The 12,094-nt window shown below is 43.1% G+C and overlaps 1 long non-coding RNA gene across 1 annotated transcript in view; it reads left to right on the plus strand.

Annotated features, from left to right (window-relative positions):
- The first annotated feature begins 3,691 nt into the window (after positions 1-3,691).
- Positions 3,692-12,094, plus strand: part of LOC123391469 — a 197,318-nt gene continuing 188,915 nt past the window's right edge. The window contains exon 1 of the long non-coding RNA XR_006606180.1: positions 3,692-4,005. This is a non-coding gene — a long non-coding RNA (uncharacterized LOC123391469). The remainder of the gene's footprint in view (positions 4,006-12,094) is intronic.

Raw genomic sequence — 12,094 nt, forward strand, 5'->3', positions numbered from 1 at the left:
TCCCAGCGTCCTGGGATAGAGCTCTGCGTCGGGCTCCTTGCTCAGCAGGGAGCCTGCTTCTCCCTCTGCCTCTGCCTGCCATTCTGTCTGCCTGTGCTCGCTCTCTCCCCTTCTCTCTCTGATAAATAAATAAAATCTTTAAAAAAAAACAAAAGAAGCCTTTTAGAAGATTATCATAAGGACACGATCAAAGAATTGCACAAAGATGAGTTTGTTCTTTGCAACATTATTTTTACTGTGAAAAAGTTAACAAAAATGTCCAGTAAGAGGGAAATAATGATGTAAATTATTATACAACTGTCTAATAGTGGTTGAAAACTATGCATTTATTAGAATGATGTTTTGAAAGATTGTGGCACAGAAAATGTTCACAATATTAAAAATACGTATATAAAGTATGCGGCAGTTTTCTACTAATACCCATCTTCCCTTTTACTTTTAATAAGAAACTCCTGATTTTTAGTGGAAAATATGGCCCAGCTAGAAACCTCATTTCTCAGCCTATCTGGCTTCTGAGTGTGACCATACATATAGCTGAGTTCTGGACAGTGGAATGTGACCAGAAGGGACGTGTGCCATTTCCAGACTGTTCCCTAGGTATTTATAGATGAGTGTTCCCCTTGCCTGTGCTTTTCTGTAAAGTTGGGTTGCAGACTGATGGGAGCTCAGAGATGTACCTCGGACCCAGCACCTGTCTAGGAAGTAGTTGTCTCCTGTACTGAGGAAACTCCTGCCTATTGTGAATGCCTCACCAAAGCTCAGGTGACCCATGAGGGACATATGTTTGAGGGACATTTGTTTGAAGGTCACTGATCAGGTGCTCAGGTGGGCAACTTGAGAAGGTCACACACTCATCAGGAGAGTCCTGGTGAGCCGTATCTTCTCATTCTAAGTCTGGCAGCACCTTATCTCTTAGATAAACTGTGATGGTGTGGGGACTGCAAGTGACACGAGGAGACAAAGGAAGGACTGTCACAGGAGTGCAGGTGGGTATATATAAAGTGTGAATGAACTTGGACTTCATTTTGGGTCATTTCTCCTTTGATCTATTTTTGTTGACTCTGAATTCTGCTCCCTTTCTGTCACGGGTTGAATGCTTCCCCCACCCCAGCACATCCTTATACTGAAATCCTAACACAATGCCTCAAAAGGAGACCTTACATGCAGAAGGATCTTTGCAGATGTAATCAAGTTAAGATGAGGGCACAAGGGAAATAAGTCAAACAGAGAAACACAATTATCATATGGTTGCACTTCTATGTGGAGCATAAGGAACAGTGCAAAGGGCTACAGGGGTACAGAGGGGGAAATGGAGCGGAAATGAAATCAGAGAGGGAGACAAACCATATGAGACTCTTGACTTTGGGGACACAAACTGAGGGTTGTGGAAAGGGAGGTGGGTGGGGGTTGGGGTAACTGGGTGATGGGCATTAAAGAGGGCACATGATATGCTGAGCACTGGGTGATATACTCAACTAATGAATCATTGAACATTATATCAAAAACTAATGATGTACTACACCTTGGCTAATTGAATTTAAATTAAAAAAAAAAAAAAAGATGAGGTCCCTGGAGTGGTCTCAAATCTAACATGACTGGTTTCTTATAAGATGACGCATGGACACACACAGAGAAGATGGCCATGTGACAGTGGAGGTTGAAGCCAAGATTTCCAACAAACCATGAGAAGCTAGGGCGAGTCAGGGAAGGATCCCCGACACAAGCCTTCAGAGACAGCATATTTCGGATAACACCTTAATTTTGGACTCTGAGGCTCCAGATCTAGGAGATAATGAATTTTTTTTTGTTGTTTTTTAAGTCACCCTGTTTGAGCAACATGGCAAGGCAGCCCTAGGAAACTAACACACTCTTTCTGGGCACCTAATTCCCTGCAAAAATGGCCAAAGCGGGCAGAGCAGTTCAAGCAGCAAGACACCCGTAGGGTTCTGAACCCTTACCCAGGCCCTGGGAGTGACTGGCTGGCCTTGACTGGCTGGGGCCTTGACTTAGAGGATTTTCCTCAGCATTAAAGCCAGAATGGATCAGACATGAACACTTGCAAGATTTATTACTTAACCTGATTCCTACCAGGGTTATGGGGGGGAAGAAACAGACCAGGGGTTTATGGGAGACATTCCAAGCCCAAGCTTTTGTCATATTCTCCCTGTTCCTTTTTATGGTTTCATTTTTTTCTGGCACAAAACTCCTCCCAGATTTGTACTCAGGTGGAGCAAACTAGACACATGGGAACACCAGCACCAATAAAATCACAAATTACTTCATTTGCATGCACTTTTCTCCTTTAAATATCATCACGAGGTGGAGGTCCTATTGCCAGGGTGACCAGGAACAGAAAATGAGCAGGCTGGCTTTGTCAGACACTCTCTACTTAGACTCACTCCCGCTGTGTTCTCAGCTACCCTCCCAACTGCCGTTAAAAGATCACAAACCATCCCGTAGTTCTGCATTTTTCTCGTCTTGTTTCACTTCTCGCTTTGGGTAAGATTTTCCTCCTTACCCTACCGTATTTGCAAATTTAGCTCTTTCATTTCTTCCAGCTGAACTTGATGACCCTTGTCCACCTGTGCCCTTCGGTCTCCCTCTGAGCGACCCCCAACTTTACCATTTCCGTTTCTGTGTTTCTGGTGCCTGGCAACTCAGTTCTATGACCTGTCTGGAGTGTGAATTCCAACTTGGTTATAAATTAGCTCCCTGACCCTGCGATACATTCTTGAATAATTCCAGGTAGCTGGTTGCCATTCTGTAATATGAGATGTTGTACTTGAAGAGAAATAAAGTAACTTATAGGAGGGCAGAGGCATCTAGGCCCCCTAGAGAGGGGTGTAACGTAGGACCCAGCAGCAATACTCATTTATTATCCCTCACCCCTTCTGGATGCAGGACTTCAGGAGCACCTTGGCTGGGCTGTTTTTGGCTTGGGGTTTCTCAGGAGGTTCAATTAGGTGTTAGCTGAACCTGTCATCATTTAAAGGCTTGGCTGTTGCTAGAGAATCAGGCGCATCCACGGGCCCTGCAGAAGTTCTGCCTGGTCCCTGGGTGTCTTCAGTGAGTGTGACAGTCTGGAGGCAGCCTTGATCTGGGCAGCTGTGGGTGGTGCAGCCAGGCTCAGTGACTTCCTCTGCCTGGGCCTGGCCAGGGCTGTCTCTGGCCCATCTGCCTACAGCACATGCTGCTGCTGGAGGAAACTGTTCACGGGCTCCCTGTTGGGCCCCTCAGCCCCCACCTGCTCCTGAGCAAAGCGACACAGTACCGCAGGGTAAACTCATCTTTTAAGGCCATGGACAACTTGTGCTGGTTGCACGTTGGTTTGAAATCTTGGGAGATTCCCAGGTAAAATTAGAAACCAGGCTCTGCATAGGGAGCGCAGCGGGGAGAAAGAGGCAGGCCCCTCCAGATAGGGCGGTGGCGGCTCCCATGAAGCTTGTCCTGGGCCCCGCAAGCCCAGGCACAGACCAGCCAGAATCTTAGCAGTTATAGCGGGGCTCGGTCTCGGACCAGCCACCAGCACCTCCCTGCCTCCGGCTGCACCCCTGAGCCGCTCCTACTGTGGCAGTGCTGGACTAAATGTACATCCCCAGGCCGGCAGAGGGGGTGGGGAGTCTCCGATTGCTCCAGGGTCAACCGGAAGTCCTGTCCCTTCCATCACCTCCTCCCACAGCCTGCCTGGGAAGCGGGCCGCTGGCAGCCGGAAGGATCAGCTCCGTCTCCACAGGGCTTTCGCGGCGAGCTCCGGACTCTGGCTCCAGGCGGCTGCCTCGTGGGCGCAGACAACCCCTGGCACAAAGGGCAGACTTTTGGCAGAATCTGCACTCTGGCCCTCTGGATAAACGCCACCCACCCGCAGCCCTGCCCCCCACGCCCGGAGAACCTTCCTGCCCAGGAAGATTAGCTGGCTTTTGCCAAGCATGACTCTGAACGTGGGCACAGAAAGCACCTGGAAAGAGTCCCCGCAGGAGGCGTGTCCCGCCGGGATCACCCCAACGGGTAGGTCTGGCTTGTGCTTGACACGCTCTGCTCAGAGCCGAGCCTCAGTGGGAACAGCCCCTGGGCCGCCGCCTCCCTGCTGTCCTCACCAACACCCCCTTCCCCCACCCCACGCACGGTCTATATGTATCTGTATTTGTGACAAAAAGAAAAAAAAAAGTTATTTCTAGAATTTACCGCATTTAGCTCTGGTGCCACCTTACCTGTGGAGGGCGTGGTATGATGCTCTGAACGCGTCTGTCCCCCCAATATTCATATATATTCGTATCCTAACCCTCAGTGGGATGGTCTGAGGAGGTGGGGCCTTGGGGGGGGGGGGGGGCGATGAGGTCGGGAGGCTGGAACGGTCAGGGATGGATCAGGGTCCTGATGATGGAGACCCCAGAGAGGCCCCTTGTCCCGTCTGGCATGTGAGGTCCCAACCAGAAGATGCTGTCTGTGGGCCAGGAGGTGGTCCTCACCAGACTCTGAAACGGCTGGAGCCTCCATCTTGGACCCCCCAGCCTCCAGAACCCTGAGAAATACATGTAGACCTCCCAGTCTGTGGCCTTCTGTTCTGGCAGCCCCAGCAGGGAAGAACCCAGGTGGCCGAGAGTAGCCGAACTAACTAACCTTTGGTGACTGAGAAGTTCAGTCTCTTCCTTTCTGAAGTAGTTTCTTCAGCCTCTTTAAGGTAAATAAACCACTTACTGAAAACTCGAGCTCCCCCAGGCCTGATGTTTCCCCTCTTTGGGCCGCCTCGTTTCCTGTCTCCCTGAGCACCCCAGGCCACTCACTGTCCCTGGGGCTGTTTTCTGCACGCAGCTCTCATCCTGACTCCCAGCCCCCCTGCTAGTCTTGGTCTGGCCTCATCTTGCTTCTTTGACTTTTGAACGAAGCCCTTTGTCTTTGTCAGGGTAACTCAAAATACAATTTTTGCTGAAAATACTGTTATAAGTTGTATTTAGATTTACAGGCCTGTTGCCAAAGGCTCATTCCTCCAATAATGTAAGTAATAGCTGACGATGGGCATTTTTTGGAAAAGTAATAATGTTACCCAACGAATAACTAAATAAAACAGAAGAATATATTCCCTCATTTACTTTATTTTATTTTGATTTATTTATTTATTTATTTATTTAAGATTTTATTTATCCATTTGAGAGAGAGAGAGCATGAGAGGGGAGAAGCAGACTCCCCGTGGAGCTGGGATCCAAACCCAGGACTCGATCCTGGGACTCCGGGATCACTACCTGAGCTGAAGGCAAGTCACTTAACCAACTGAGTCACCCAGCCACCCTATTAATTTTATTTCTTAAATTATCATGGTGGAAAATTGACAGTTTTGAGGTGTATGGTTTTTTCAAATTTGAGCACACATGTGATTTATGGCACCGCCTCCATAGTCAGGTTACAGAACAGTTATGGTGTCCCCAAAACTACCTTGTGACAGCAGCCCTCACCCCTACCCCTGGCAAACCATGGATCACTTCATTACTAGTTTTTTGTCACTTCAAGAATATTACATAAATGGGATCTTTTGAGAACAGTCTTTTCTCTGATTCTTTTGAGGTCCAGCCACGTTGTTCTGTTCATCAGTGGTTTGTTCCTTCTTCATGTTGTGTGGTATTTCATTATATTAGGTCTGTGTATCCCCCTGACCACTGAAGGACATTTGGGTTGTTCCCAGGTTTTGGCAACTGGAAATAGAGCTGCTGTAAACAAACAGGTACAGGGTTTTTGAATGAATACAAGTTTTCATTTTTCAAGGAGAAATGCCCAGGAGTGGAATTTCTGAGGACTTCTAGGACACATGTATGTTTCTAAGAAACCGTCAAACTGTTTCCAGAGCAGCTGTCCCATTTTAACTTTCCCATCAGCAAAATACAAGAGTTTCAGTTGTTCCACATCCTCACTAACAGTACTACTAGTATCTTTCTTCTTTTCTTTTTTTTTAACCATTTTAATAGATAGGCATTAGCATCTTATGCTTTTAATTTACATTTCTCTAATGGCTCATCATGTTGAACATCTTTTTTTATATGCATATTTGCCATACCAGTATCCTCTGTTCTTCTGCCCATTTTTAAAAATCAGGTTTTTGTTTTCTTTCTTTTGAGTTGAGAGAGTTCTATCTATACATATACATGTCCCTTGTCAGATATCTAATTAGTTTCTTCTAGTCTGTTGCTTGTCTCTTCAATCACTGAACAATGTTTTTTGCAGAGCAGAAGTTCTTAATTTTAATGAAGTTCAGTTTATAATTTTTTTTTATGAGTCATGTGTTGGGTGTCATTTGTGAGAGCTCCAGTGCTTCTAGCTTCTTTGGTTTCTGAAATCTGTCATTTGAAGTGCCCCCCTCCCCACCCATAGACAAGGCATCATTTCTCTCTGGCTGCTTTAAATATTTTTTTTCTTTGTTAGTTTCTCAAAGTTTGATTAGGATGTGCCTGGATTTTTGAGGGCTTATCTTGTATGGGTTTTGCTTCATTTTCTTAAATCTGTAGGTTTAAGTCTCTTACCAGACGGAGGAAATTTTCAGTCATTATTTCCTCATATTTTTTCAGCACCATCTTCTTTCTCCTACCTTTTTAGGATTCCAGCAATCAATCAATCTTTCTTTCTTTCTTTCTTTCTTTCTTTCTTTCTTTCTTTCTTTCTTTTTTTCAATAGCCCCACAGGTCCCTGTGACTGTGTTAAATTGTGTCCAATCCCCTTTCTCTTTGTTGCTTGGATTGGATAACTTCTATTGATGTATTATTAAGTTCATTGACGATTTTCTCTAGTGAGTTTATTGATAGAGTTTTTGGTTACTGTGCTTTTTGTTTCTAAAATTTCCATTTGATACTTTTGGTATTTTATTTATTTACTGAGATTGTCTATTTTTTTTTCAGTTGTTTCAAGAATGTTTGCTATTGTTTGTAGTATTTTAAAAATAGAGGCTTTTAAGTCTTTATCAGAAAGTTATACTATCTGGAAAACAGTGTGGAGTTTCCTCAAAAAGTTAAAAATAGAGCTACCCTATGACCCAGCAATTGCACTCCTGGGTATTTACCCCAAAGATACAGATGTAGTGAAAAGAAGGGCCATCTGTACCCCAATGTTCATAGCAGTAATGGCCACAGTAGCCAAACTGTGGAAAGAGCCAAGATGCCCTTCAATGGACAAATGAATAAAGATGTGGTCCATATATACAATGGAATATTACTCAGCCATCAGAAAGGATGAATACCCAACTTTTTTTTCGACACAGATGGAACTGGAGGGGATTATTCTGAGTGAAATATGTCAAGCAGAGAAAGACGGTTATCGTATGGTTTCACTCATATGTGAGATATAGAAATAGCATGGAGGACATTTGGAGAAGGAAGGGAAAGCTGAAGGGAGGGAAATTAGGGGGAGACGAACCATGAGAGACTGTGGACTCTGAGAAACAAACTGAGGATTTTAGAGGGGAGGGGAGTGGGGGGAATGGGTGAGCCCGGTGGTGAGGATTAAGGAGGGCACAGACTACATGGAGCACTGGGTGTTATATGCAAACAAGGAATCACGGAACACTACATCAAAAACTAATAATGTGGGGCGCCTGGGTGGCTCAGTGGATTAAAGCCACTGCATTCGGCTCAGGTCATCGTCTCAGGGTCCTGGGATCGAGCCCTGCGTCAGGCTCTCAGCAGGGAACTAATTTCATCCTCTCTTTCTGCCCGTTTCTCTGACTACATGTAATCTCTGTCTCTCAAATAAATAAATAAAATCTTAAAAAAAAAACAACTAATGATGTACTGTATGGTGACTATCATAACATACTAAACATGATAAAAAATGAAAAATAAAATTATGATACCTGTGTGTATTAGTGTACTAGGGTTGCCATAGCAATGACCACAGACTAGGGGTTTAGACAGCAGGCATCTATTTCCTCAAGATTCTGGAGGAACGAAGTCCAAGACCAAGGCTCTGGCAGGTTTGGTGTCTTCCAATGTGTCTCTCCCTGGCTTGTGCTTGGCTGTGTTCTCACTGTGTCTTGCATGCTTTTTCTTCTGTGCACATGTGTCCCTGGGGTCTCTGTGTGTCTGAGCTTCCTCTTCTTATAAGGATACCAGTCAGATTGTATTAGAACCCCCTTCCCCCCTGCAATGGCTTCATTTTAATTTAATCACATTTTAAAAGAAGCTATTTCCAAATTCAGTCTCATTCTGAGATTCTAGGGGTTAAGGCGTCGGTGGATGAGTTTTGGGGGAAAAATAGTTCAGCCCATAACACTGTCATCTTGGGGTTGTTGTCGATTGATCATCTTTTCCTATGTGGATGGGGAGTTTCTGTTGCATCAGGCAATTGTCCTGGTTAGGTTCAGGCTACAAGTTCCATCCTTTCTTCTGTGGGCTATCGTTCCAATGTCAGTTCAGGTTTAAAGCCTTTGCAGGTCTGGTTAGATCATGTGTGTGGCATGCAGGGATCAGGCTAAGATGTGGGCAGTGGCTGGTGTGTCCAGTTCTGGAATTCTTTGGTACGCTGATTAGGAGCACACCCATGCATATACAGCTTGGGGGAATGCGTATGAGTTTATAAGTAACTTTATGGGATCAGTTTCTTGATCTCCTTCCTTTTTGCAATCTACTGATATTTGCTCCCTGGGTGTCTCCTTTTGCTCCTTCAGCTAGAAAACTGGGGCTTGAGTTAATCCTCCCCTGCCTCGCATTTCTGTGACTTTGTCCATGTCTGGGGCCAACTTCTGGGAGGACAAAGAGAGAGAGAGAGAGAGAGCAGAAATGGTTTTATCCCACCTTCTTGGAATTGTAGTTCCACAGAGAGGAAGGGTCCCTCAACACCCTCCCCATTCAGGGGGCTTCCATGGGGAACCGCTGCCACCACTACCAGAGTATTGCATGGGGACCAGGGTATGAAACAGAAGGGAAAAAAAAAAAAAAGATGAGGGAAATTTACATACTTTGTTTGCACTTTTTGAGGCCAAATTAAGGGCTTCTTCTGGAGATCTCTCTGCTGATACTTACTTGCTGGTTTCAGGCTACATTGTACTCAGGTGGGGAGATACCTAAGGAAGAAAAAAATGAATAAATCACCATTGATTGGTGATAGTTCAAATTCTGATATTGTTTCCCAATCTTCCTGCTACTGCTCATTTCTCAGAGTCTCTGAGTAGCTTTATTGTGTATTCTGTCCCTGTTTTGTAGCTGTGTTCAGTGAAAGAGACTGAATGCATTGTGCTTACTCCATCTTACCAAGGATGGAGACTCCTGAAACAGCAGTGTTACAACTGAATAAGAAAAAGATGGAAGCATGTCTTTTGAAGGCTAATGCTTCACGCAAACAGATGCAACTAGGGGAAGATGAGGATATGGCTAGAAGTTTATGGGAAAAATAGGAATTGTGAAGGAGATGTCTAAAAATCTGTGATGGCTTTGAAATTGAGAATTACCGTGTAATTTTAGATAAAAATGTATAGTTTTTATTTTCTGGATGCTGACGTGTAACTAATACTGTCTTCATGCTTATATGCAAGGATGAATTTTCAGCTAACAGGAATAAACGAGTAGGAAGAACGTACATGGGGATTATAAGTGAAACAAGAGGGAGATGTAGTTTCAAATAATATGTTTGTCTTAATGATAAGAGACTCTTAATCTCATAAAACAAACTGAGGGTTGCCAGGGGGAGGGGGGTAGAAAGAGGGTGGTGGGGTTATAGACATCGGGGAGGGTATGTGCTATGGTGCGTGCTGTGAAGTGTATAAACCTGGCGAATCACATACCTGTATTTCTGGGGCTAATAATACATTATATGATTATAAAAAATTTTTGAAAAATTATAAAAAAAATAAAATAAATAAAATAATATGTCTTAATTTGTTTGAGTTTAGTGGTAAATACAATGAAGGACAGAAGAAAGAGGAAAGCTGGTGGTGCTCGTGTCTCTTTAGTGGGAAAAACAGGTCTCGGAAAAAGCATGCATCGTGGTATTCTTTTCGACCACGTGGTGGTGCTGTTGGTGGGACACAGCTGTCGTGGGGTAGTCTCCAAACAGGGATGGGAACATTCTAGGGACATGCAAGAATATCCGTGAAGAAAATATTAGAATTTCAATTTCTGGTTATATTTTATCTTAAGAAAGTAGAAATATGCTAGGCTTTACCAATATTTAATATATGGACTGCTCCTGGTTCCAGCATCAAATAGGTAAGTTAGTTGATCGGTCTTCAAGGACACTGCAAGGATGGGGACTCCAGAACTCAGGCTGGTGGTGCCCAACTCTTCCATTCATTTGCTGTGAATGCATGGTGCCATATTGCAGTTCACGTGTTCTTTTTTTTTTAATAAGTTTTTTTTTTAAGATTATATATTTATTTATTTGACAGAGAGAGATCACAAGTAGGCAGAGAGGCAGGCAGAGAGAGAGGGGGAAGCAGGCTCCCTGCTGAGCAGAGAGCCCGATGTGGGGCTTGATCCCAGGACCCTGGAATCGTGACCAGAGCTGAAGGCAGAGGCTTAACCCACTGAGCCACCCAGGTGTCCCCAGTTCACATGTTCCTGATGAAATATATTTATACAGTGTTTTACTGATTTTAATATACTAGCCCTCTTAAAACATATAAGTGACTTAAAATATTTCCTGCAAAAAATCCACAGGTCGAAATTATACTAACAAGGGCACCTGGCTAGCTCAGTCCATAGAACATGTGTCACTTAATCTTGGGGCTGTGAGTTCAAGCTTTACACTGGGTGTAGAGCCTACTTAAAACAGTGATACTGATAACTCAAGCCCAAGATAACAACAAGAAAAAGGGAAGACCAGAAAATCTTGTTCTTCTCTTTTGGACTCTTTTTCAGACATATCATGGGATTAAAAATAATATCTAGTGCTGGCTTCGGCAGCACATACACTAAAACAAACAAACAAACAAAACTATTGGTAATAGATAATCTGACAGTGATTTTATGATGAAATGTATCCACTTAGCTGATCCCTTTGAGGTAAAGGTGATGTTTTTGATAATACATGAGAAAAGAACAGCTTTAAAAAAAAAAAAAAAGAAAGATTTTATTTATTTGTCTGAGAGAGAGAGAGCACAAGTAGGGGGAGTGGCAGGTGGAGGGAGAAGTGGACTGAACAAGGGGCCCAATGCAGGACTCCATTCCAGGACCCTGGGATCATGACCTGAGCCCAAGTCAGATGCTTAACAGACTGAGCCACCCAGGTATCCCTGAAAATAACAGCTTTTTGAAAGAAATTCATGCTTTGGAGAAAGAATTTTGAAAATATGTTTAAACATATTTCCATCATTATGTGATTTTTGTTCCTGAGATGAAGATCGGTGTATTTTACCTATAAATTATTCAAATAAATAATATGGTTACTTGTATATGAATATGCCTTTTCCATAAGGACTTCCTTTGTGAAGTATATTTTTTCAGTTAGGCAGTTAGTAAAATCAAGAAATGAAATGGATTTTGAACTAGGCCATGAAATCACTGTACCACAAAATGTTGTGTCCAGACTTTCAAAAACAACAGAGCATATTTAATTGTATTTCTCTTGCTAAAATTAGTATTAGCAATATTTTAGGTAAGGCATAAAAGTTTAGGAAATAAAATTTGTCTCATGTTTTTTATTTTCTTTAAATTTCATTTTTGTGTGTTTTATAATAGACACAATCATAATAATTATATCTGGCATTTTAAACATTTTTCTGTATACCAGGCACTGTTTTAAATGCTTTTCATATATTAATTATTTTAACTTTCACAACACCCAATATATATATCCCAGTGTCCCCATTTAAAGGATCAGGAAGCTGGAGCACAGATAAGAAATTAGCATAAGACCAATTACTAAATAAGAGATAGAATCAAGATTTATTAGTGCAGTAATGCATATATTTAATTTATACATAAATTACTACATCTCTAAACCAATAGAAAGACCAACAGAGTATGGATTAAAGATCAGAGACTGTTTCTCTAAAACTAATAGGCATGGTGGCAGCATTAAAATGTGCTCGCAGGGACTCAACCCAACATTCAGTGTAGTTTATTAACATTTATAAAGCACCTGCATGATCCTGTTTAATTCCCACAATAACTTTTGAAGTAGT

The sequence above is a fragment of the Mustela putorius genome, unplaced genomic scaffold (genome assembly GCF_011764305.1).
Source record: "Mustela putorius furo isolate JIRA1106 unplaced genomic scaffold, ASM1176430v1.1 tig00000228_pilon_pilon_pilon, whole genome shotgun sequence".
Lineage (NCBI taxonomy): Eukaryota > Metazoa > Chordata > Mammalia > Carnivora > Mustelidae > Mustela > Mustela putorius.